General features: G+C 39.1%; 1 pseudogene; it reads left to right on the top strand.

Moving 5' to 3' along the window:
• Nucleotides 1-581: 581 nt before the first annotated feature.
• Nucleotides 582-26,686, top strand: part of LOC122796982 — a 194,637-nt pseudogene continuing 168,532 nt past the window's right edge.

The raw sequence follows: 26,686 nt of genomic DNA, 5'->3' as shown, positions 1-26,686 counted from the left end.
CCACTCTCTGCTAATATCACAAGATGATACTAGGAGAACTTAGGCCCACTGGTTAGCAGCTTAAAGCAACTTTTCTTGCAGCCTTACTCTGCAGATTTCCTTTTATAGACACCAGTTTATAACTTCTATAAATATGGAAAGTGTCAAGAAAAAGCATGTAGGAAAAAAGGGAGAAGTAAATAAGGGAAACACAGTAGGATGATATAAGTGGGTAGAACTGGTGAAGACTTGAAAAGATTTTTTTTTTTGGTTGTGGTAGGATCTCATTTTCTGAAATATGTATGAAGGAGGATGAGGAAGAAGGAAGAGAAATAAGTGTAGAAATTGGGTTTAGGGAAAATATAAGGGTATTGCCACAAAACATATAAGCATTAGCAAGACAGATGGGGTAACAAGAGACATGGGGGTGAATAACCACACAGTAGGTTGAGTTCACAAATGAAAAAGAAGAGTGGTGGAAATGTATAAAGGGTGGGTTTGATTAAAAAAAGTGTGGTGCACAGATGATGGAGGATTAGAAAAATGAAACTGATACAAGTGTACCCACTCCTAGAAAGTCTCAGACAGAGCCCTAACTAGAGATGCCTGGCCAGGCCAACCTCAATAATGAGGGGTTCAAGGCTTCCAGTGGCTTGGTGGTTAAAGCTAACCCAGCCAGCTGTTTTGTATTCACTGTAAGAGGCTTTGATATACGCTCCACTGCCTCACCACCACCGTCTCTACCGCAACATGTAAAAATTCCTGCAGCTAAAACTAGGCCCATGATGAGTAAGAAGGTATGAAGTTCTGTCCCTCACTGTAGCTGACAACTGTTGAAGTGTCCCAGGCTCTATTAGATCTGTAGAAGGAGACAAAAAAGGGTGAAAAAAAATCATAAGTAGGAAAATGCAATGGCTGCTACATCATAGTAGTAAATGGAATTGCTGTTATTCTGAATAATGCAGTAATACCAAATTATATCCAATATAATCAGTTTAGTAATCTGTGTAATATGGTAATCTACCTTTAGCCAGTAAACTATCTTATCTCATATTAGAGCACGATATACATGTTTTGAATACTGCAAGGTACTACTCAGTTTAATATCAAGGTATAATAATAGTTAGGGCAATAATGCTGTGATTCAATAAATGTTTTTTTTTATTATTATTTATTACTAATTAATTTGTTTGACACATGAATTACTTACAGGGTCAGCTGAAGGGCCTCACTAGCCTCTTGTGACACAGGTGACAGCAAAGATTAATCTTTTCCTGTGCTACAAAAGAAGGAGTAAACAGAGGCATTGAAAATCCTTGTACTATTAGTTACAAAATGCATTTGCAATGGTATATGTAGTTTGATATGTGAATTTTAATGTACGACATCATGTTGATATTGTTTTTCTAACTGTTGGTGTACTGATGAGTGCATTAAGAATTACAAGTGTTATGAATTGGTGTGTCCTCCCTCAACATGCTTACATTTTCTAATGTATGCATTCATACAGTGTGCTCCTACCTTACCTAACAATGCAAAAATACCACTGACTACAGTAAGGACTGTGTGTCTATGTAAATATTTTCTTCCCCTCCCCTCTCAACCAAGATCATGTCTTGTATGGGGGATGCTCAATTTTTAGGCCTCTATATGTCTTCCTGGAAGACGTCTGTGCATTATATTAAGATGTGCTTGTTTATTTGAATATTTCTTCCCCTCATTTCATTCCCTGACTTATCTATGCATAAAGTATGCTGCTATCCTATCTAAAAATGCAACTGTATAGCTGCTTTGACTAAGGAATGGGGTCCATTCCTGTCATGGCATTAGAAACCCAAAAGACTTGGAAAAACTAAAGCTGCAGTTATGACCATGTGTCAGGATAAACATTTTTTCCAGCCAAAAATGTTTTGCATAGGTTTTTCACTTATTAGACCTCTGCAATACACTTTACTGCAATTGTTCACTTAGTTTGTTAAAGTCTGCTTGTTTATTTCAATGGTTCCTTTCCTTTTATCCCCTACATGTCATGGTGCCATGCATCGTATACTTATACTGCTCAACTGTCCAGAATTTTCCAGAATGTGCAGATTTTTGTCTCATCTATTTGATATGTTCCTTATAACATTTGCAGTTTTCTGGCAAATCATTTAAAATTGTAGTCAGTAAATAATAAACATTTGATTTTCATATATTTAAAATCTCACCCTAATTTTGGCCCTCTGCTCCCCCATTATTTTTGGATTTGTCCAGAATTCTTGAACAAGGAATTTGGCAGGTTTGATTATACTTATGAAGTATTGGAAAATTATCAGTGCATTAATCACCCATTACAATTACAAAAGGAGAGTATTACCATAACAATGAAAAACATTGAAATGCTTTTTAGGCTTAGGAATATTAAGTTATTGCATACCAGTTGGTAATGCTGTCCAAAGAATTTAACCGGAGTCATACCTAACTGAATATTGCTATGCTGAAACCGACAAATGCAAAGGTTCCATTACACCAGTAGTCTTGTTCTATGACTATTTTATACTTTACATAGCACAGTTTTTTAGTAGTTACTGGATGATAGACTGCTAAATAATTCTGGACAAACTATTAAGTTTGTCATCATCTCCAAAGTCTCTACTTATACCTATTTCATTTCTGTACATCTTAATATTGAATTAATAATGAAGACATTTTACTTACTGGAGAACTCTGTCTAGTCGCCTCCACTTCTGCAATGCACTGTGCAAGCTGGAGCGGCTGCCTGTGCTATAGGTCATCATACTTATGAAGTCACAGTTCTCTAGTTCGAGGAATTTTGGATAGCTGAGAGAACTCATCTGTGAGGTCAGTCCATATGTCAATACTGCAAAATGGTCTACCATCCACACTCTTAAGCCTACTTGTGTTGGACTTCCAGTAGTAATAAATGAAGACCTTAGACGCCTTTATCCATCAGCTTGGGGTCCTGCCCTAACACCTCTCAGATCCAAAGTTAATGCAAAATTGTGCACATGGCATGAAGGTGAGACACCTAGGATGTGAAACCCATTCTATGTAATGTGAGTGTAAGCAGCTCAGCTATCTAATAGGCTGTGATGGCATATTCTTAGCATGTCATAGCTTGTGCACTGGTAGTGTGAACATGTGTGCATGTGCTTGTAGTCACTGTTCCCAACAGTAGGACCTTGTCTACTGCATATTTGCTGCATTTGTACTTGTGCATAGTAATGTGATTTATACAGAAATGTACCTATAATTCTAATTAACAACTTTCTTTCTTTCTGAAAATTTCTGAGAGTTGTCATTTTTTGCACTGCTAGTTGCTGTGATTTTGCAAAGATTATAAGAAAGCCAAAGATAAACAAATAGTTTAAAAAGTATATCTAAGAGCATAATAAACAGCATAGTCATGTATTACCTCTGCATACATAGCCTGTAAATAAATTACTGGTCAGCAGTAATGCTGTTAGTGAAAGTGCCTAATTTTAAGGTGTTATCACACTACTCAGTAACGATTTCTGTTTTATATGTAGCAGTTAGAAATTATCCTACTTATTTTTCACAGTTACTAGTGTCTGACAATATCAATGTGCAGGACAAGGTTGCAGAGACATTACTGTGTTTGTTGAAGTGAAACCAGTCATCAGGTTAGCACAGGAATGTTTTCCTCCCCTTCACCATACCTTAACATGGCTGCACTGCTATCCCATACCTCATTTAGCCTTTACATTTCAGTATTCCTTGATGCAGACAACAATCAGTATAGGCACACACAGACACACACACACACACACACACACACACACACACACACACACACACACACACACACACACACACACACCTACAAAAAGGGAAAATAACATTTTGAAAATAAAACTGCAAAAAATCCTTGCTAAAACAGTGTTGCATTACTGATTACTGGTATTATTCTTATTGAAATGTGTGAAATAACTGCTTCAAGCAGGTGCAGCATTCTGCTTAAATTCACTCAGGGCATGGTTACAGTAGTAATCCCCAATGTGTTATTTCCTGGGAGAATTTGCAGCATCAGGGAGCAAAGCAAAGGGGAGATAAATGCCTGGACCATTCATCTTCCATCATTGACAATGTAGCTATTGACTTAAGTGACAGTCAAGCAGGGGGTGCTATCATCCTACCATGCATGAAAGTTGCACAACACTGATAATCCATGGGTCCAAAATAGCTCCATGCAGCCAGTAGCCCAAAAAATGTCTCACCATTCCATTAAACCAACAGCTTGAATCCCAATAAGGGACAGAAGATATCACTATTGAAACCTCTCCTTCAAATTATTGTCCACCTAGTAGCTTGTCACTTAGGTACACATGTCAATTCCCTGATCTGTCTGATTGTATATGTCATGCTGCCAGTCCAGCTATCTGGAATTTTGCAAATAATTATATGTCATTTGTGAATATTGATATGATTTATACAGAACTGTATGTTATGTAGTGAGCTTCAAGAATGTAACCACAGAACACCCTGCTGGAACATAGAAGATTAACCTGCAAAACTTAACAATAGTTGAGGTTAAGTTACTTTATAGCTGGGTTATAAACAAGAGGTGTTATCTCTCAGTTTCAATGCAGAAGATGTCTAGAGCTAGAAGTTTTTCTATTGTCTTGAAAGAAAAGTAATTACTAGGTTTAAAATGTAAAGTGTTTTACTGTTTTACGACTTCCAAGATATGAAAACATCTGAGAGATATGTATTTTAACACAGAAATGTTAAAATTCTATCAGTTTCTGTTTTAGCCTAGGAACTGAAGTCAGGTGACAAAAAGTGATGTCATCCACATTAACCCAGCGGTAAAATGTGAGACTGATTTAAGAACTCTCTCAGAGAGAGATAGACTGTGCATTTTATATTTTGTCTTGGACTTAGCAAGAATATCCACTCATCATCGTCTGCACTTGCCTGTCTGTAAGTAAGATTTCGGGCATAGTATCTCTTTTAGATATAGTTAGGAATATAGTAAAGATTAGTTTAGATGTTTTCTGTATTTATTTGAGACTGTCCTGCAATGTTGTTTTAAAATATTTCCTGTGATTTGGAACTCTGAAGTAACTGTTTGTTTTCTGAGTATTGTCTTATTCTTTTATTACTTATTATTAAATATATTTAGACCTATCTTTGCAGCTTATATTTGTGAGACATATTTAAGCTCTTAGATTACTTGCATATGTATTTGTTGACACTGTGCAGGCCACTGCTAATAGCCTGAGCTTGGTCAAAACTACCATTTGAATTATTAGTAACATTACACAGTAGGATTGGACACCCTTTGTTAAGAGCCTAGAGTAGCTGATAAGAGTAGTTGGTGGCAGTGATAACTATCTTATAGTCCGGGCAGAAGGGGGCATAGCTAGTAAACCTGTGCCTGCCTTTCCCAGGTGTTTGTGTGTGTTTGTATATAAATCAAATCTCAAAGTGTGTATGTGTCAACTACTTGGGCAGGGACTCAAAGCACTGGTTGGACAGAGAGGGTGCTGGAGGTTTTGGCTTGACCACTCAGCTGAGATCTCAACCCTATAGCTGTGCCAGTGGGGAGTCTTATTCGAGATCTGGAGAAAGAGGGAGAAATCAGCCCCAGACTGACTGTTGTCTCTGTGTGCGCTTAAGGGAAATTGTACTTTACTGTGTGTGTACTTGTCATCCTCCCAGTGTGTACATCCCCTAGCTGCTGCCAGTGGTGAGGATTGAGGCTCCTTGATTACTGGGCCAGTGCAGGGGCATCACATATTGGTTAGCAGTGGTGGGATATCCACATCACATATTAATTGGCTTGTAATGGTGTGGATATTGAATTCTTGTAGCCTGTGTAGAGTGGTCACTGAAGTTGACTGTACTCTCAATCAGCCACACAGTGAATATTAAGAGTTTCATATCACAATTGTTATTTTTTGTGTTAGCTTAATTAGTCAGGGAGACCAGGCAAGCATGTCAGCAGAGGAGTATGGCAAGCTGACAAAGAGACAGTTGGCTGAGATGTGCCAGAATAAAGGACTGGTGCATGCCAACCTGACTAAGGCAGAAATTATTGTAGCTTTGGGTACAGCTGTTACACAGACCAGTGACCAGGAGGACAGCCAGGCTGGCCTTTGAGATGTGCAACTCTCAGAAAATGGACAGCTCAACCTTTTCACAGAGGACTTAAAAACATCTGGTGTTAAAGAGACGTGAGCTGGAGGCCAAGTGTTTGGAAATAGAAGCATCAGAGAGACTGAGATGTCTAGAGGCTGATACAAATGAGAAACTGAGATGTCTTGTGGCTGATGAAAATGAGAAATTGAGATGTCTAATGGCTGAGGAGAAGGAGAGAGGCAGAGGCAACATGAAAAGGAGATGCTGACTCTTTGCCAGAGTCATAGAGGTAATGGGGAATGGAATAACCAAACCCCAGAAGCAACAAAGGTCAGTAAACTTCTTCCACAATTTACAGAGGGGATAATTTTGATAGTTTCATTCATATGTTTGAGAAGGTATATAAACAGTATAATGTTGACCAAGGGCTTTGGGTATGGTTACTGACCCCCCTTACTCCATGGTAAAATCTATAACTACTATTTCTAAATCGTCTGGTACTGATTGCTTAAATTATAATATTGTAAAGAACCGTCTTTTAAAATGCTTTAAGTTAACACTTGAAGCTTATGGGAAAAAGTTTCATGAGCATAGACGCAAGGCAGATGAAAGTGTGTGTGAATTTGTTGCTAAACTAAGCATTTATTTTCATAAGTGGGTGAGTGGATGTCAGGTCACCACTTTTGAAGGGCTGGAAGATGTTTTGGTGAGAGAACAAGCCCTTAGCACTTTGCCTGAGGACATGAGAATATGGTTAATAGATAGACAATGCAATATTACAGATGAATTGGGGAAGACGAGAGACCTATACCTAGCAAGTAGGGCATCACTGCACAGGAAAGGCACATCCAGTGCTGCTCATGGGTCTAAAGGAGCCCATGGTTGCAGCCCAGACTACCCCAACAGAGTCTGCCAGTAGCAGCGGAAGCCATTAGTCCAGGTACACGATCAGGACCAAGGGTTAAATGTTTTAAATGCAACCAGTGGGGCCATGTAGCATAGAGATGTCCATGGAGGCAAGGTGGGGAACAAAAGGTGGGAGAGCCAGTAAGTGGGAATGACAAAATGCCAGCAGTAAGTTGTCTCAAGAAACCAAGGGTACCAAACTACCACAAGGGGTTGTATCCTATCTTAGTGGATTGGAAAAAGGCCACTGCTAAGAGTGACACAGCCTCTGACCTAACCATTGTGAAGCCTCCAATGGTTACAGAAAAGTGGTACTTGCTTGGGAAGCCTACTCCAGTCAGAGCTTTAGGAGAGACCCCAATTCCAAATATCTTTGGCTAAGATTTGGAGACAGGCATGTGGGTCTGGTAGCCTGGGGGAGACCCAGACAGACTGCACACATGCAGCCAGGACTGGTGAGGTGGTTACTTCAGGGAGACAGCTGGCCTGTAGCAGTGAGACTGAAGTTGAGCTACAGCTACTTGGGGGTACTGATGTTCCCTTGGACAGAGTGACTGCAAGGGCAGAGGTGAGTAGTAGTACCCGGGTTGACAGTGAGGCAATGCTGTCAGAGGATACCAGGCTTCCTGTAGAAGGGGAGCTGGGAAAGGTTACTAAGAGACAGTTGAGACAGGTTCAGCTCTCAGACCCTACATTACAAGGCCTGAGGGAGATAGCTAGTGAGGCTCCTGATTCTCAAGGGATGGGGGAATCTGTATACTGGGACAAAAGGTTACTGTATAGAGAATGGACCCCAGAGGGAGGGCTAGAGGGTGAGAGAATACAACAGCTGGTAGTGGCCAGAGCCTACTGTCTAGCATGTCTGGCCATAGTCCTTGATATTCCCTTTGCAGGTCATATGGGCATAAAATGTACAAAGAGACATATTATGCAGAACTTTTATTCACCTGGGATTTCCAGAGATATAGCAGGGTACTGCAGGACCTGTAAGCAGTGCCAAAAGATAGGCAGGGCAAGAGACAAGGTGAAAGCTCCTTTGATGCCTTTCCTGTGATTGAGGAGCCATTTCAGAGGGTAACTATGGATATTGTGGGACCTCTGCGTACCTCAAGTTCCACAGGAAAAACCTATATCCTAGTAGTAGTAGATTATGCTACCAGATACCCTGAGACAGTGGCTCTGTCCTCCATTGAGGCAGAAAAGGGGGCAAATGCTTTGTTAGAGATTTTCAGCAGGGTAGGGTTCCCAAAAGAAATACTGACTGACAGAGGTGCCAATTTCATGGCAGACTTGCTGGCTTGTCTGTGGAAGCACTGTGGAGTGAAGCACCTAAAGACCACCCTCTACCATCTCCAAACTAATGGTCTTGTTGATATGTGAAACTCTACATTCAAGTACATACTATGGGCATTTGCAGACCAGTTTAACTCATTCACTCTGGAGCAGCTCAGAAAAAGCTGCCTGCTTAATTCCACCATAGGAGCAACAGTGCAGCCTGAGCTCATTTTCAGAAAATCCATTTGTAATGCCATACAGAAAACAAATGTTCATAACTCTTTAACTATAAGAGCTAGACTAAAAATGTAAACACAAAAGTTGTTCAGCAGACACCGACCTTTCCAACAGTGTAAATGTTGATAGTGCATATCAAAGTCATTATTAAATATTTGGCAAGGAATGCTGATATTGTGCATATTTTTTACATTTTTGGAAAAGCAAAGCACAATATCTTGGTCAATGTATCATGCAGACCCATACAATTTGAATTTAATTTGTTAATATGAATGTCAGCTTTAAAATGATACCTTAACCATTACTGTGTGATGCTCCTTTCTTGAGATATTCACAGAAATATGATTAATATATGATTTCTCATAATTGATTAGTAAACAAAGCATAATATCTCATCACCTGTAACAGACAGAGCCTACATATCAGTGTAGAAGATGTGCATCTGAATGTCAGCTTCAAAATGATGCATCAGTTGTGTGATCACCATGTTCCCTTGTAAAGATATGGGCGTAATAATGAGACGTATTGTAAATGTATAATTTTCATAATCGTACAAGACTAAACGGACTGTGATATCTGTACATGTGCACAATGCACAGACACAGTTCTTTACCATGTTGTAAGGAGTAACACTGTCTTCAAAATGAGGTATTACTCGGCACACTGACATGCTCCCTTGCAAAGTTATTTACCAAAATATGAAAACAATCATAATTTCCATAACCTTAGTTCAAAACAAACTTTGATATCTGCACATGTGTCCAACATACAGGCACAATTATTTTAACATGTTGGAACCAGCAATACTGTCTTCAAAATGAGGTATTATTTGGCACATTCAGATGCACCCTTGCAAAGTTATCTACCAAAATATGAAAAAAATAATAATTTCCATAACCTAAGTCCGAAACAAACTTTGATATCTGCACATGACTACAACATACAGGCACATTTTTTTCACTATGTTGGAACCAGCAATACTGTCTTCAAAATAAGGTATTACTTGGCATATTCAGATACTCTCTTGCAAAGTTATTTGCCAAAATATGAAAAACAAATCATAATTTCCATAACCCAAGTCCAAAACAAACTTTGATATCTGAACATGTGTACAACATACAGACAATTCTTTTACCATGTTGGAACTATCAATACTGTCTTCAAAATGAGGTATTATTTGGCACACTGACATGCTCCCTTGCAAATTTACCAAAATATGAAAAAAATCATAATTTCCATAACCTAAGTCCTAACAAAACTGATATATGTATATGTGTACAGCATTCAGAAGCAGTTGTTTTACCATGTAGACACATTTGATTGTAAATATACACATTCTTGGTGTAGCCAACAAACTGCTGAATGGGTACATGTAAAGAGAAAAAGCAAGGTAAGGACCGCCACTCCACTAATGAACCCAAGACAGGCATGGGGCAGTGGCAGGCAAGGCCATCTCATCTGTCAGATAGCTGTGCTGGCTACCCACTCAGACAGCCGATAACACTGCAGTCTCACGACCTCCTTCAGTGTCAGCAGTCTGCCTTACCTATGCCTTTTCTCTTTACATGTGTTCTTCAGCAATGGACCTAAGGGATCAATTTCTGTATTAGTAAGCCCTCCCTGTCATCTAAACTCTATACATGCCTGATAAAAGCAGACTAAAAAAGAAGTTTTGCAGGATGGTCACTGACATATTAGATTGTATGTGGTAGCACTCTTCTGAAACAGTTGTTCTTTCTCAGCATCCTCAAAAGCTCCTTAGCACAGTTATTTGCCAAATTCAGAGAAATATATTTTGCACAACACATTTCATAATAGTGTTTTGCTTACTTATATTGGTCCTACTTGGTCATGGGTGTTTTCCATTCTTCTCACAAGCTGCATGTTAGCAACCCTGCATAGCTCTCCTCACGACATTGTGGAGGTCGGTCAAGAACAACGCAATGCCTTCCAAGTGGTTCACTGATGACATCATTCCCTCCAATGTGCAGCACAAGAATTTCAGGCTCAGGGTAGATGGAACATGTCTCTTTCAACAACTGCAGTAGTCCTCTCCAATGCATACCTCTTCTTGCAATCCAGTATACCTTCAAAGTGGATGTGGGGAAGGTCAGGTTGTACCAGTGTTCAGTTATAGAGGCATGGCTGGCAGCCCTGTGCATGTAGGAATGGCCACATACCCACACTCTCACTTGTCGTTCTCCTGGTTGTGAAGCCATGTCAGTGTCCGAAGGTGGACAAACCTGCAGAGGAAAGAAAATGCAAACAGATTACTACTGATATTTGACAGATGTATTGGAAGACTACATATATATCATATGCATTACCTGGTTAGCCCATCCAAATCTTCCATCCTATTCACAGGGGCAATAGTCTTTGCACTAGGTACATAAGTGGTGATGATGCTTCAGGTACATATCTACTACCTGTGAAAACACCAAATTACACACAATGACTGACAAGGGGGCACAGAAAGAGCACATGTAAAGGGAAAAAGCAGGGTAAGGACCGCCGCTCCACTAATATGCCAAGGACAGGCATGGGGCTCCAGATGTTGGGTATCTGAAGTGTCCCATAGCTGTGCTGGCTACCCACTCAGACTGCTGATACCACTATTGTCTCACGACCTCCTTCAGTGTCAGCAGTCTGCCTTACCTCTGCCTTTTCTCTTTACATGTGCCCATTCAGCAATGGACCTAAGGGATGAGGGACTGAAGTAACTCACTAATTGCTGCCCTGACCTTCATACATTTACTATCCTCACCTACATACATTGACTACACTTGAATGGAGGGAGACTGAGTGGAGAGCTACATCAAGGCAACATGTCAAAAGACCAAGACTGACCCAGGTTGTGTCTTTTTGCATGTGTCCTTTCCCCGAGGGAAACTTTGCATCACAGTGGCACCCCTAAGGCCATGCTTACTTAGGATAGCAGCACTATGGGAATGAGCTGAAGAGTCTCCAAGTTCCTAACTGCGATCCAGGTGGATAACAAGATCCATGGTGGCTGGGTATGCCCCCAGTGATGCATCCACCAGCACAAGAACAGTTGGCAGAAAAGACTGAAGAGGGACCATACTGGCCTTGGTGATGAAGTGCTTAGCTGGTAACTGACAAGAGGGCACAGAAAGGGCACATGTATACAGAAAGAGCATGGTGAGGCACTCTGCTTTACCTCTGCCTTTTCCATTTACATGTATCATTAAAGCAATGGCCATAAGGAGTGGAAGGGAGGAGCTAATGTAAACCCTGTTGACCTGACCTGCATACATAAGCACGGTCGTCACTAAGACGCAATGGAGGTCCCTGCCATAGTTATGCCACCTCCTTGCTTCTTCAGGCTTCTGTGGAGAACTGCATCCCTTTTCTTCATGTGTGTGTGTGTGTGTGTGTGTGTGTGTGTGTGTGTGTGTGTGTGTGTGTGTGTGTGTGTGTGTACAGGAATAAAAAAATCCTGAGTTTCAGAGGGTAGGCAGTTGATGAAGACTGGGGGTGGCTTGCAATGACTCCAAGCAGAGAAAAAAACAATATGGCTTGTGCATTCATCAAAGTGATAACAACTTCTACTTATGTGAATATCAGTGAAAGCTGCTGAGAATTTTACCTGAAAAGTGCTAATGAGTCAGGCTATATTGTAACTGACTTATTACTAATGTGATAATGACCTGCCTATCATTCCTACAGAGTAATGCATGCTCAGACACAGGTGATAACTGCTTCACCTAACCTGTTGAGTAGGCATTCATTATATTACATTGTGCAGCTGTTATGTAACACAGAGTCATTATCATTGGTATGTAGAAGACCTGAGTAATTCAGTAAAATGGTATAACACTGAGCCCTTCCTCCCACCTAAAGTCCACACATGACTGAAAAAACCAAGAAAATTTCACAAAATATAACATAGCTCCATGCAGGTAGTAGTCAGCAAGTGATAACCTTTAATTTACTCAGACAACTACTGAGTATAATCAGAAATGCAATAAACATAGACAAAATGTCAACCTTATGTGGCTGATCCATCTACGAATTAATAAAAAAAGTAGTAATTCATGTTCTCACCCAACCATGCCTCTGGTTATAGTAACACAGAACTTAAGTTGTCTATATTGCAGAAATAGCATTGCCTTACAAGGGACCCCTGCAATAAAATGTTGCAGTATGCATGAGCACCAACATGAAGCATTTTCCTGAATAATCCTTCTGTAACAGTTCCTGGTATGTACATGCAGCAAAATGAAACATTCACCCAAGTGACCCCTACAATAAAATGTTGAAGTATGCACAAGCACCAGAATGAACTATTTCCCCCAATGACCCTTCAGTAACAGTGCCTGGTATGTACACGCACCAAAATGAAACATTCACCCAAGCCACCCTTCAGTAAAATGATGAAGTATGCACAAGCACCAGAATTAAATATTTCCCCCAAACAACCCTTCAGTAACATTTCCTGGTATGAGCATGCATCAGGCCCATCATAGAATACAATGCCCCTTTTGGGATGTACCTTACCCGACACCTGCAGCAATTAGAAAGACCCCAAAAGTATCTCACCAAGAGGATCAAGGGTCTCAAACAGATGCCATATGCTGCTCGGTTAAAAAAACTCCAGCTCTACTCAGTTGCATACAACCTACTTCGAGGCGATCTATGCCTGACATACAAAGCTATGTCAAATCCAGAATTAATGGACATGCTCCTCCTCAGTAAATCTAAATCCCTTAGAGCCACATGCTCGAGGGACTTGAACCTCAGCACAGAAATAAATAGAAATTGCTGGAGGGACAGGTTCATAACCCAGAGGCTCCCTTCGCTCTGGAATAGAATTCCAGTTCATGTGAGGCAGAGCACCTCACTGAATCTCTTCAAGAAGAATCTCGATAGGTGAATGGGGGATCATAGGTTTGTCCCAGGCATTACTCCCGTGTCACTATTAGACAGAGGCACAGTAAACTAAACCTTAAAAAGGGTGCAGTATACTCAAATCAAGGGGTGGCGTAAGCCATACAGAATCGGGCTAGGCTTATAATTGCCTCAGGGCAGATAGCCTAGTATGAACCTATGAACCTATGAACCTAAAAAAAAAAAAACATTCACCCAAGGAACCCGTACAATAATAGCAAAGGGTTATCATAGTAATGGATTATCGTGGACCTCATTAACAAGGACACTGGCAAACTCAAAACATTTGATCCCGCACAGTTTGGCTTCATTTCAGCAGTCTGACCATGTATACACAATCACATCCCTGATGCACAATGAAGCATTTCCACAAGCAACCTTTTCAGTAGTATGTCCAGGTATACACCTGCACCAGCATGAGACATTCTCCCAAGCAATCACTTCAGTAATATATTGAGGTATGCACAATCACCAAAATGAAACATTTCACCAAATGACCCTTCAGTAACATTAATTATCGTAATATTCCAACAATTACTGGTGATGTTTATACCCAAAAGGCTATCATTTACAGAACAACAATCTTTAACAAATGTCAGATAATATATAATAATTACAATAAATCACAATAATCTTTAAACCATATTACATAACATAAGGGTTTATACCTAATTCCGTGAGCTGGCGTACAATACAAAGTAAGTGCACTGGTTGAGATATCCTTTTCAGGTACAACTCATAAGAGTTGGCAAAAAACAAAAAAAAAAAAAAACAGTACTGTACAACGAAGTTAGCAAAGAAGTAATAGATTAGCAATAGAATTACAATTTAAGGAGACTCGAATTCAGTGACTTCTACCTAGATGACTATTGAAAATACATTTATTTTATAGCAGCTAGTGAATTATAAAGGTCAGTGAGTGACAAAAAGTTGCTGGTTATCAACAGAATAAAAATAAACACTCCAAAAACTGTGGCAACATTATCATAAGACAACAAAATACTCTTTTCCACAGCTTCACCTTCAGACTCTCTCAGCCCCCAAACATCACCACCATCCCCTCCTAGTTTACTCCTCTTGCTTCCCTGCATTTGACATTTATAGCTTTTTATTTATGTATTTATTTGTGTATTTTGTGGTAAATTGGAGCTTTTCTTATGTAATTGTGAATTTTGTGGGGGTTTTTTTTGTGATGTTTGGAGCTTTTCTCCTTGGGTCTCCACTGAAAATGGGTCTTTGGCTCAGTTGGACTAACCGGCATCTTTTACGTTCACTAAATATATCAGGGTTCCTGGTCCATCACTCTTAAATCACAGGATACCATTGCAATGTAACAGTCAAATAAACGTGCAATTGAATTAAACCCCCCTTGCGTTCAACTGCGAGATAATCACAGTTATTATAGACAAAAGCAGGCAGCATGTAGAGTCAATATTGGGAATGGAAAAATAATAAAAAATATTAATTTATGTCCAAACTAATACTTATTGAGTATTAAACAGGTTTCCACAAATGGAACAAGAAAGGTTTATTCCATGCATAGACATGACACATTTGTAATTATGTATTGCTAAAATCAGTACAGCAACCAACACATCTACTGTACAAACAGACAAGATCCAAATGGAAGGTTGAAGGCACCATTACAAAAAAGTAATTTTCAATGCGTGACGGCCTGCAAAGTAACTTTAGATTGGCAAATACATTGACTGGGGTGGTAATGCCATTTACAGAAGATACGAGGAAGACAAAGATGGTATGTTCCAACTACTGAAAACTCACACTGGTGGGTCTCACTAGGCAAGGCTATACAGGGTACTGAAAAGGAAATTTATTCTCAATCCATAGATTCCACAGAAATGATGCAGATTCTGTGCCAATATTAAAAAAAAGGAATCAAAACTATTTGCCCTGCCTATAAAATCCTGTGGTATCCAACAACCTAGCATATTACTGATGGTCCTGGCAAACCAGTCTGGTGGTATAAAAGGATAAGAACCCAAGTAACCAGCATTCATTTATTGTCTCAGCTTATTTTTGGGAGGGGCAGAATGAAGGGGGATGCACTTAACCACAATACCTCAGAGAAGTGGACTAACTTGGCAACAGCTTGGTGAGGTGAACCTTCATCAGCATGTGTAATGCAGTGTGCCTTAATTTCCCTGATTAACCTTAAAAACCTCCTATTATGGTTCTGCCACAAGCAACTTCAATGACTTACTGTCAGGATTTAACAATTTGTTTTAAATCTTATATCCTAAAAGTTATCGAACATAAATATCAGTGAAGCCTTACAGAGCTCGTGTGAATCGATACTGAACCAAATTTTCTGTGTCCCTCTTAAAACTTTAAGTTAATAGAAAAGGTGGTGAGTTTTACTTAATAACAATTATAGACTTTACTTCAGAAAACTGTATAATCTCGTCAACGTCAAGTTATTACTACCATTTTAAAAGGAGACCATAATGGATACTTCTCTTATTTTTTTATTTATTATCTACAATGCCCAACTCTACCATTTATGTGCATGTGCAGCACCTGTCAACTAAGTAGAAAATGCTCGATCGACTGTACCCAGCATCAAGCATGCACGTCACATACTGCACAAGCAAGAACAGCTCTATTTAGAGTGAACAGCTCAACCACAATGCTTAAGCCATTACCAAATGCAGAAAACAGTACCATCCACAAATTATTACCATAAACACAACAAAAAAATCCTAAGCTGGTACTCACTATTAACACCAATGCCCCTACTACCCATCAGGCAAGAAAACCAGGCCAACAACTGAAGAACACCTCAATGTCTAACAGCCTTGAAAACTTAAAAAAACAATGACCTGGTGGCAAAATTACTTAGCCTTGAAATCTTAACAGTCGCTATCCACCAACAATGCAGCCCCACACACAAACTACTTAGCTATAAAAGGATTTCTATCCCAACTGCCTGAATGTGCCCAAAAGCACACAATGACTACTGCCTGCTAATGCAAACTTAACATCACCATGATATGGACTGCAAATTAACTGCTTGGAGAAGTTCAGCACAGTTAGTGGCTACATAGCGGCCCTAACCATTGGAGCGGTATTTGAAGTTGGTGAGACTTGTTGCTGCATGGTCGAAGTGACACCCCGACTCCATGTGGAAAATGGTTATGGACGACATACAGGTAAAAGAATTTGACAACTTTGCCAAAATCCAGCATTTCCAACAAAAACAGCAGGTGGAACTGAAGATTGTTACTGAAATAACGATCTACCGCAACAGTAAACACTGTAGTTTATGCATAACAAGGCTCGTAACCAGAAGGTGTGGCTTAAGTTTACTTTCAGATAGAAACTTGGATAGAACAGAAAAAACAGAGCATTTACAGATATTAACAAAACGCTAACATTTTCAAATTAACCGGATTACCTTCAAAAGCTGTGCACTGCAACAAAAGCTTTTTAGTATGGTCAGGAGGCTTGACATTGTGACCACTAGAAAGTGCACTTTTTGAATACACACTTTAAAAACTTTCCTTCTGACAATGCAAACCTTCCGCAACAGACTCAGTGTGTGTGTGTGTGTGTGTGTGTGTGTGTGTGTGTGTGTGTGTAGGGGGTGGATGCAGATGCCGTATCTAAAAAAATAGTAACCCTGATGCAAAAAAAAAAAAAAAAACTATGCACGGTGTCAGCATTTACCTGACCTCATCATACAACACACCCAAGCAATAATTACACATTGCTAGAAGCAAAGCTGCCACCATCCAATGGTCTGGAGAAGGGACTAGCACAGACAGATCTCCAGTGTAGGTCTTTTGGCTGTAGAAGGACTCCGTTCAGTGAAGTGTCCAGCGAAAATAAACAGAGGGATCCGGCAGTAAATTTTTCACAAGCAAGAAAAGGGAATTTTTACTGCTGGATCCCCTATTTATTAGCTAACAACAAAAGATTCCTACATCAGGGGTGGAGGTGTTAAGCTAGTGGTGTCTTGGATTAGACACAACAGCTTACTTGATTAAACAGACAGAAAATCGGCTTGCTATGAAGAGGAAAGTAGAGAATGATTTGCAAGCCGATTTTCTCCGAAAACTTCAATACAAACATCATGTAACTCCAGGCTGAAAATTAAGCTGACGAGGTACCTGACAAAGTTTAGTCACTTTTTCAACTTAATTTTCAACCGTGGAGATTCTATTTGACTACAAAGTTAACTGCGCTGGGAGAAGGCACTTGGGGTTAACATAAGGGAATGCCTATCTTCTCATGGTGTGCTTGGTGTTAAGCACAGAGGGTTAATGAGTTAAAAGGGAGTGGGACAAATATTTGCCCTATCTGTTGTTTGCTTACAGACAGGTCCCCCAGGAATCCACATATTTTTCACCCTTTGAGTTGCTGTATGGGCATAGGGTGAGGGTCCTTTAGATTGGATTCAAGATGAGTGCCAGGATGAGTATGAATCCCAAAAGGAGTCTGTTGTGGCATATATCGTAAACCTCAGGACAAGGCTCAGGGAACTCATGGGCTTGGCCGAGGAGAACCTTGCAGAAGCCCAACAGCAGGAAAAAGGTCTGGTATGAGAGGAACGCTCGAGGTACAGAGTATGCTGTAGGGCAGCAGGTGATGGTTCTCATTCCTGTCAGACACAACAAGCTATAGGCAACATGGGAGGGATGCTACAAGATAGTAAGGAAGGTCAGTAATGTTAAATACATGGTAGAACTGCTAGGCAGGAGACAGGAGCATAAATTGTACCATGTTAACATGATGAAACCTTGCCATGATAGGGAGGCCCCCATGCTGAGTATTTGCAGTGGATGGCAGGAGGAGTCTGAGGGGGGTCTGGTACTGATCGCCTCAGTGAGACTCAAACTGACACCTCAGTGGAAGGAGTAGCAATGCTCTAAATGTTATCCCTTACCCAGGTTTGAGAAATCCGAGCAGTGTTGCAGCAGATTGGTGACATGTTCACTGGGAAACCAGGGTACCCACCTGGTGCAGCACCATGTAGATACAGGACCCCAAAGGTCTATTAAGCAGGCCCATTATAGAGTGCCTGAGAGAAGCAAACAGACTCTGAGGGATGAGATACAGGAAATGTTGGAACTAGGGGTAATTCCGTAGTCCAGCAGACCCTGGGCCTACCCAGTGGTGCTGGTACTGAAAAAAGATGGCAGCACCAGGTTCTGTGTGGACTACAGGAAATTAAATAGTCACACAGAGTCAGATGCTTACCGCATGTCTAGGACAGATGAAGCCCTAGAGCAGCTGGGTGGTGCTAAGTATCTTACCACTATTGATCTTACCAAGGGTTACTGGCAGGTGCCCTTGACTCCCAGTGCTAGAGAGAGGTCAGCCTTTGTGACTCCTTTTGGCTTGTATGAGTTCACCAAGATGCCCTTTGGTATGAAAAATATCCCAGTGACTTTCCAGAGACTGGTAGATCGTATCCTAGCAGAAGTAGGAGATTTTGCCCTTCCTTACATAGATGATCTCATAAATAAGTCAATATTAGAATGTAAAGTTCCTGACTCATGAAAAATATCACATATTATTGCACTCCACAAAGGAGGTAACTCCCTTGAGCTCACCAACTACCACCCAATCGTGATTCTATCTCCATTATCAAAAATACTAGAGAGAGTAGTTCATACTCAACTAATGCAATACCTCCTAAATACCAATCTACTATCCAGATCTCAGCATGGCTTTAGAAATTCCCATAGCACCAGCACAGCATTACTCTTGTTTACCAACATAGTCAATCACCATAGGAACAAGGGGCTATTCGTATCCTCCATATTCTTAGATTTATCTAAAGCCTTTGATATGGTTAACCATAATATGCTTCTCAAAACTCTATCTACCCTTAACATAAGCTCCTCCACTGTATTATGGTTCAATTGCTACTTATTAGGCCATCAGCAAGCAGTACTATGGCAAGACCAACTGTCCCCCCTACTACCAGTATCCATAGGTGTCCCCTCAGGGATCCATTCTTGTTCCTTTGCTTTTTTCCATATTTACAAACCACATAGCTTCATCCTCCATCTCTGCCTCAATAGTGCAATACGCAGATGCAGAAGACACCACCATTATATGTGACGGTCCACCCTACATGAGCTACAAACCCTAACTCAAAATAACTTTACTTTAGCTGAAGCACGATTCACTAACATCAAGCTTATTCTTACTCACCAAAAAACAAGCGTATGTACACACACACACACACACACACACACACACACACACACACACACACACACACACACACATACACACACGCATACACAAACACACGCACCACACACACACACACACACACACATGAATAGCATAGCTGGCTATACGTCAGTAACACAGGATCTTGTAGTTTTTAATGAATGGTTTGTTTGTATGACTGTTTTACCTGTGATTTGGATATTAGATGTGATATTTTGCAGGCAACTTAATGCTTATGGGCTTCAGCTGAGTTTAAAGGCTCTGTTTCTTAAGTATAGCCAGTCTATTCGCTTGTACTGTGCTGATGAGATCAATAAAAAGCCAAAACTTGCATATCCGCAGTTTGTGGGGTTTGGCTTTATTGGCTAAATAAATAATGACTTCAAAAGTAAAAATTCATGGGCATTCAGAAGCCATGTAGCTGAAATACTTGATGTTCTTAAGGGATCATTCACATATATCCCATGGGCCTCCATTACAGGAGGTTTAAGGTATCGCACAGTGAAAAAATCCAGTTTGGCTGGCTTTTTCTTCCTGCTTTTAATGAATGATTTGTGTTTCTCACCTTTTTTACCCTTTGATAGATGGCTAGATAGATAACTAGATAGATAGATGGGCAGATAGATAGATAGATAGATAGATAGATAGATAGATAGATAGATGAATATATATAAAAACAGATAAAACATATAGAGTTTTATATGTAATAAAGTATTCATAACTTGATATGGGAATTGCATTCAGGTTACCAAATGTGAAAATGTATATACATATACAGAAACATAGACACACATTTGTTTTTCTCTCTCTCTCTACATATATATATATATATATATATATATATATATATATATATATATATATATGGTTCTAGGTTATAACACCGACAGCACACAACATCGACAACGACATCACCGACACCACATCATCGACAGCTCACAAACACGACACCACACACACTCAACACAGCATCCAACAACCAATAAACAAAACAAATTCTGACCAAAACCACACACACAACACAAGCACACCTAAATCCTAACAAACAAACACTAAACCTTACATACACAACTATCCACTACCCTAACCGAAACCCTAACCCTAAGGTCCATCACTATCGCACACTAACCTAACCCGCTCCCTGACCCTAACTCACTTAACCCGCCCCTAACTCAAAACATTCACTACTGCACCCTTACCTAACTCGCGCCCTAACCCTAACTCACTTAACCCGCCCCTAACCCAAAACATTCACTACTGCACCCTTACCTAACTCGCGCCCTAACCCTAACTCACTTAACCCACCCCTACCCCTACAGACCGTCAACATCGCACACTTACCTTACTCGCACCCTAACGTCCGTCACTACCGCATACTTACACATCCTTTCCCCATCTCGGTGTTCTCCGCGTCGGTGTTTTCATCCGTCGATCTTCTCGCGTTGGTAATTTCGCTGTCGGTCTTCCCATCTGTCGACGTTCTAACCTAGACCCATATATATACATATATATATATATATATATATATATATATATATATATATATATATATATATATATATATATATACATATTTATACAAATAGAGAGTGAGACATATAGATTGTATGGGATTAGTGTTGTTTGATTGTGCATCTGTTACACTTAATATTTAGTTATAAATATTGCTCTGTCAAACTGCTGTTTCATTGCAGGATGCTGAAATTTCTTTTATCAGATTTCCAACAGTGCAAATATGAATGATTGGCAGTTCCTGGGGTTGGTCAGTATGCCCTTTCTCCAGGGACCTCAGAGATGGTAAATATAATTAGAAGGGAGTGTGGTGGTGCAGAGGAGCTTGCCCCCCTGCACAAACAGTTGCTTCTCTTTTTTCTTTTTTATTAACTGAGTTTTGACCATTTCTTGTCAATGTATAGCTGTATTCATATACGTACATGCATATCGATATATCTGTATACACACACACACAGACACACGCACACACACACACACACACATATATATATATATATATATATATATATATATATATATATATATATATATATATGCACAGTTTTATTTTGGATTTATATACATACATATATATATATATATATATATATATATATATATATATAGATATAGATATATATACATTTCAGATGCATATAGAATTTTATATTGAACATTTTAATATCAATTTTTCATTGCAATGGTGCATAAGATATTTATCCTTAAACTACTGTGCAGAAACTGTTGCTTGCATTGCATTATTAGAATGACTTTATGTTTAAATTTGAGAATGCAAATTTTGAAATCATCTCACATTCAAAGCAAGGAACATATACATTTCTATGGATTTTCAAGAATTATGGACTGTTATCCTGCACTCCTAGGCTAAATGTTTTATTTTTCATCTTCAAATAGAATTATACACTCAGTATGGAACATAACCTCAGCTCTAGATTAGAAATATCCTGTTGGTTATACTCATGAGGTAAATTATTAACACGTTGTCATCAGAATACCTGTATAAATAGTCTCTAGCAGAAATTGTTTCATTAAGAAGTTCTGATATATTGTTGGCAGGTTTCTATATTTTAGTATTTTTAATTGTGTATGAGAATTCCTCATCATATATTAAACTCATGTGGAAAGTTCTTGTTCAGTAACTTAATTATTTTTGATTTTTGCAATTGTTTGCATTTTTTTTTCTTTTTTTTTTCTTTTTTTCATTTTCTTTACACTGTTCGTTTTCTAATTCTATTAGTAGAACATGAAAATTCTCCTTCTGAGACAAAAAAAAAATGAAAAAGAGCCAGCATGTAAACCTACTGAGCAAGCCTTCAAGCATACATTTTATATCTGACATTGATAAACGTTCATCCCTCTAGGCCACTACTGTGTATATGGTGCTGTTTCCAGAAGCCTGACTTACTGCTTTGAACACCATGTTTTATCCTTGTATGTAGTGTGAGTCTCAAACAAATGCTTTCAGACAACTAATTCATTCACAGCTACTTGACTGACTGCAGCTGTCAGAGCAGTTTCTGTACTCTTTAGTCCAGAATGTGTGTTATATCCTGTGGGTGTACATAGAGGGAAGCATTTGATTAATGGAATCCAAGCAATATCAATTCACAAAGATACAATGGCTCATTTGTGTGCCAAAAAGTCACACTGCCCTTATACGGCTTTGTTGGTGCACTCATATTTCTCTTCCTCAAGAATGGTTTCTCTTAACACTTTCACATTTGTACCAGTCCACTTTTATATTTTGTGTAGATTAAAGTTAGCTATCATTCAGTTCAGCCATTTAAATTAAATTGTAATTTTATTCTAGATGAAAATGTCTATATAGAGTGCTATTTTACAAAAATCTCTAAATTTGATTGTAGTTTTTGCTAGGGATGTACTTACTTAGATTCAGGCAAAGAAGGAACATATTTATTAAATCTCCACATTTATTTCCCTGCATACACACTATTTTGTCAGCAAACCTGGAAGTGTCAGTATACATCTATGTGCAATATTAAATAAACAAAGGAGAAGCATAACCATAGAAGGTAAGGTGTACATGTATGGAGAGAGAGGTTAACCAATTATCCAAGCCAGAGCTATGAATGATAACAATACTATTCATAGTGCCTTGAAAGTCCAACTAAATAAACTCCGGACCTTAATGAACACAAGTTAAATAATTCAGTAAACATTTAGCCTATAGCAGGCACTACCTTTCTTATTTATAATGGCTAGCTTTATGCAGTCCCAGACTCTACAGTTATGCTGGATGTAAGCATTTGTTAGCCATGTTGACTAGAGAACCACTCTTTAGATCACTTATCTGAACATATGTATAGATAACTGATATACAGTTTCATTTTTATTACAGTACATACATATCACAATTAGATCGACTAAGACCAGTTCAACCCAAACTAGACGATACAAACACAGTCTTTTATGTTCTGAAGAGCTAAATAAATGCAGACCAGTAAAGACACAGTCAGGCAATGTTGTTGTTACACAAATCTATGACTATACGACAAACACTATTCACATCTACTGTAATGCAACATAGCATGGCCACAGCATGGCCTTATGTCGTATTACAATACTTTGCACTTTACAGCAAAATAACCATAGTAAAGGGATTTCCAGTTCCATTTTGTGAATGATTAATTATCTTTTAAACTATGTCACATCATTTGAAAGCAAAAGAGCAGTTCTTGGATTTGAAGATCTTCATCTGACTCAGTTCACTGTCATTCTCTCTCTTTCTCTCTCTCTCTCTCTCTCTCTCTCTTTTTTCTTTGTTTCAGACCCCATACATCTTCCTGAATATGTGCCTTTGTGTGTGTGTGTGTGTGTGTGTGTGTGTGTGTGTGTGTGTGTGTGTGTGTGTGTGTGTGTGTGTGTGTGTGTGTGTGTGTGTGTGTGTGTGTGTGTGTGTGTGTGTGTGTGTGTGTGTGTGTGTGTGTGTGTGTGTGTGTGTGTGTGTGTGTGTGTGTGTGTGTGTGTGTGTGTGTGTGTGTGTGTGTGTGTGTGTGTGTGTGTGTGTATGTGTGCGTGTGTTGCAAACTGAATTTCTGATCAGAATGTTCTCATATTAGCTTGAAGGCTATGTACTCCCCTTCTTCAAACAGATGAAGCCTAAGAATTAGTTTTCTTGAGCAAGAGGAGTGTGTATGAGTGAAGTCTCCCAAAACATTCATGACAGCATTTGAGAGAAAGAGGACAAAACAGTTTGCATATTAGACTTAGGTTTCACAAACCCACCCACACCCCTTGATAATTATACATACTAACTGCAAAATGGCAAAATGGGGCAAATTCCAAATCCCTGCTGTTCTGAAATTAAATCTCCCACAAAGCAATCACACCAGAAGTGACCAAATGAATTTTTGATTACTGCTACTCCCCCCTGCAGAACCCATGTTAAAACCCTTCCCAGTTCTTGATGGACTGGGAGTTGACTGGCAGTAGGCTGTGTCTAGGGCAGTACAGATTATGTGAGGTTTTCTTCATTTAGAAGCTGCAAGAAGTACTCCTTCCAGTTGCTTTTAATGTCCCTGGACTGGTGAGCAGTGTGTTGCTGGAATCCCTTTTGAAGAGTGTCTGACTATCTTTTTTATCTTTCTGTCTTTGCCTTGCAACCTGATTTAGTTTCTCTGTGCCACCTACGTAGTCTCTTTCCAAAAGCAGGTAGAGTGCCTCCCATGGCCTAGTGTTTATTATTGCAACTCCTTTCTTAGCTCTTTGTTAGCCAACCAGTGTTCCTTCATAGCCTGGTCCATCTTTTCTATCTCACAATTTTTCCTACACTCCTTCGTTCTTTTGATGACTTCCTGGATGTCTGCATTCCACCACCAGCCTTCTTTATGTACCTTATTTCCATACCTGGCTTGGCCACATATTTGTCCTATAGTCTACATACATTCTTTTTGAGGTGCTGCTGTTCTTCTTTAACTCCACCTATTTCCTGTTATTCTTGGGGTGCTACAGCCCTGAATAATTCCTTGAAATGTTGTGCTTTCTCTCTGGTCAGTTTCCAGGTTTTCAGCCTGGTCAATATGACAGTGATGTTGGGAGCTTAAAAAGGTTAAGCCTGAAGAGCTAACTGGAATAAATTCTCAGACATTAAAGGGCTAATGTAGCTGGAACATGCATGTGCTGTGCCCACACAAGCAAGTTAAGTATGGTATACAGTTTCAGTTTGAGAGTTATATTTTTTCATCTAGGGTTCTGAGTTATGAATTAAACAATTTTAACCATGAAGGGAGTTCCTAAAGTACTACCTGCCATGTGAGACTAAGGCAGGAAAGCAGATGTTCTACAAAATGTTGTACAGCTTGGTTCGATAGGGGAAATAAATTCCATGTTATATATATAAAACTATATATATATATATAGATATATATACACACACATATATATCTATATATATATATATATATATATATATATATATATATATATATATATATATATATATATACATATATATATATATATATATATATATATATATATACACATATATATATATATATATATATATATATATATATATATATATATATATATGTGTATAGATGCAGATACTGAACAGAGTCCCTAGCTTACACAACCCATTGCCTGCCTTAAGGAAAAATGAGTACCCCATATACAAGTGATCGAAAGAAAGACACAAATGTTTATAAGACATCATACAGAAGCCATAAGAAGCTTATATCCACCATATATCATGGTAGGGAAACATTAAGTACTCAAAAGCTAGTCAGTCTGACAAGTGAAAACAATAGGGAACTGTGTAGGAGTAGTCAGGCCTTTAAAGTGCTGTATCATAACATGTACCAAAAAAGAAAAATATTGAGTATAGTTAGGCTACAGACTACCTGAAGATATCAGAATGTAAACAAAAGAGCCTGTCTAATCACAGGGGTCTATATTACATTATCAAAGTTTTACAACTTCAAACACCATATGGTCGAACCCATTTGTTCGAAGTTGTAAAACTTTGAAAATGTTAAAAAAAGAAAATAAAAAAAGAAAACATTTACCTGACAGTTGTAAGTAGGGGGCAAGCCCCCCTGAACCTCACCCCCACACCCCCCGCTCTTTAAATATACCAACTCTGAGACCACACCACGATGCAATACAGTGTGGAAAGGGAAGATTTCCCTTTACTACACTGCCGTGCGATCTTGGAGTTGGTATATTACAACCATCAGGTAACTGTTTCCTTTTTTTTTTTTTTTCTAATGTATTCGAAGTTTTACAACTGCGAACATATGGGTTCAACCATATGGCGTTCAAAGTTGTAAAACTTCGATAACATAATATAGACCCTAATCACGGTATAAGAAAACAAAGTCAGATGTAGGGAATATTCAGCCTGCAGTAAAAGATCAGTTACTATAAGAAAGGGTACCAGTATGATGATTGAAAAGGTGGGCATTATCAAACAGCAGGAGAGGAGACAGAAATAAAAAACTAAATACAATTAAGCTCTTTTGAGAGAAGTTCACAATTAAGAATATGTATTCATAAAGAACTATTGAGATTATAGACTCAGAAAGTCAAG

Source organism: Protopterus annectens, chromosome 3.part0 (genome assembly GCF_019279795.1).
Source record: "Protopterus annectens isolate FY-2018-M chromosome 3.part0, PAN1.0, whole genome shotgun sequence".
Lineage (NCBI taxonomy): Eukaryota > Metazoa > Chordata > Ceratodontiformes > Protopteridae > Protopterus > Protopterus annectens.
This window is presented reverse-complemented; position numbering and strand designations above follow the sequence as displayed.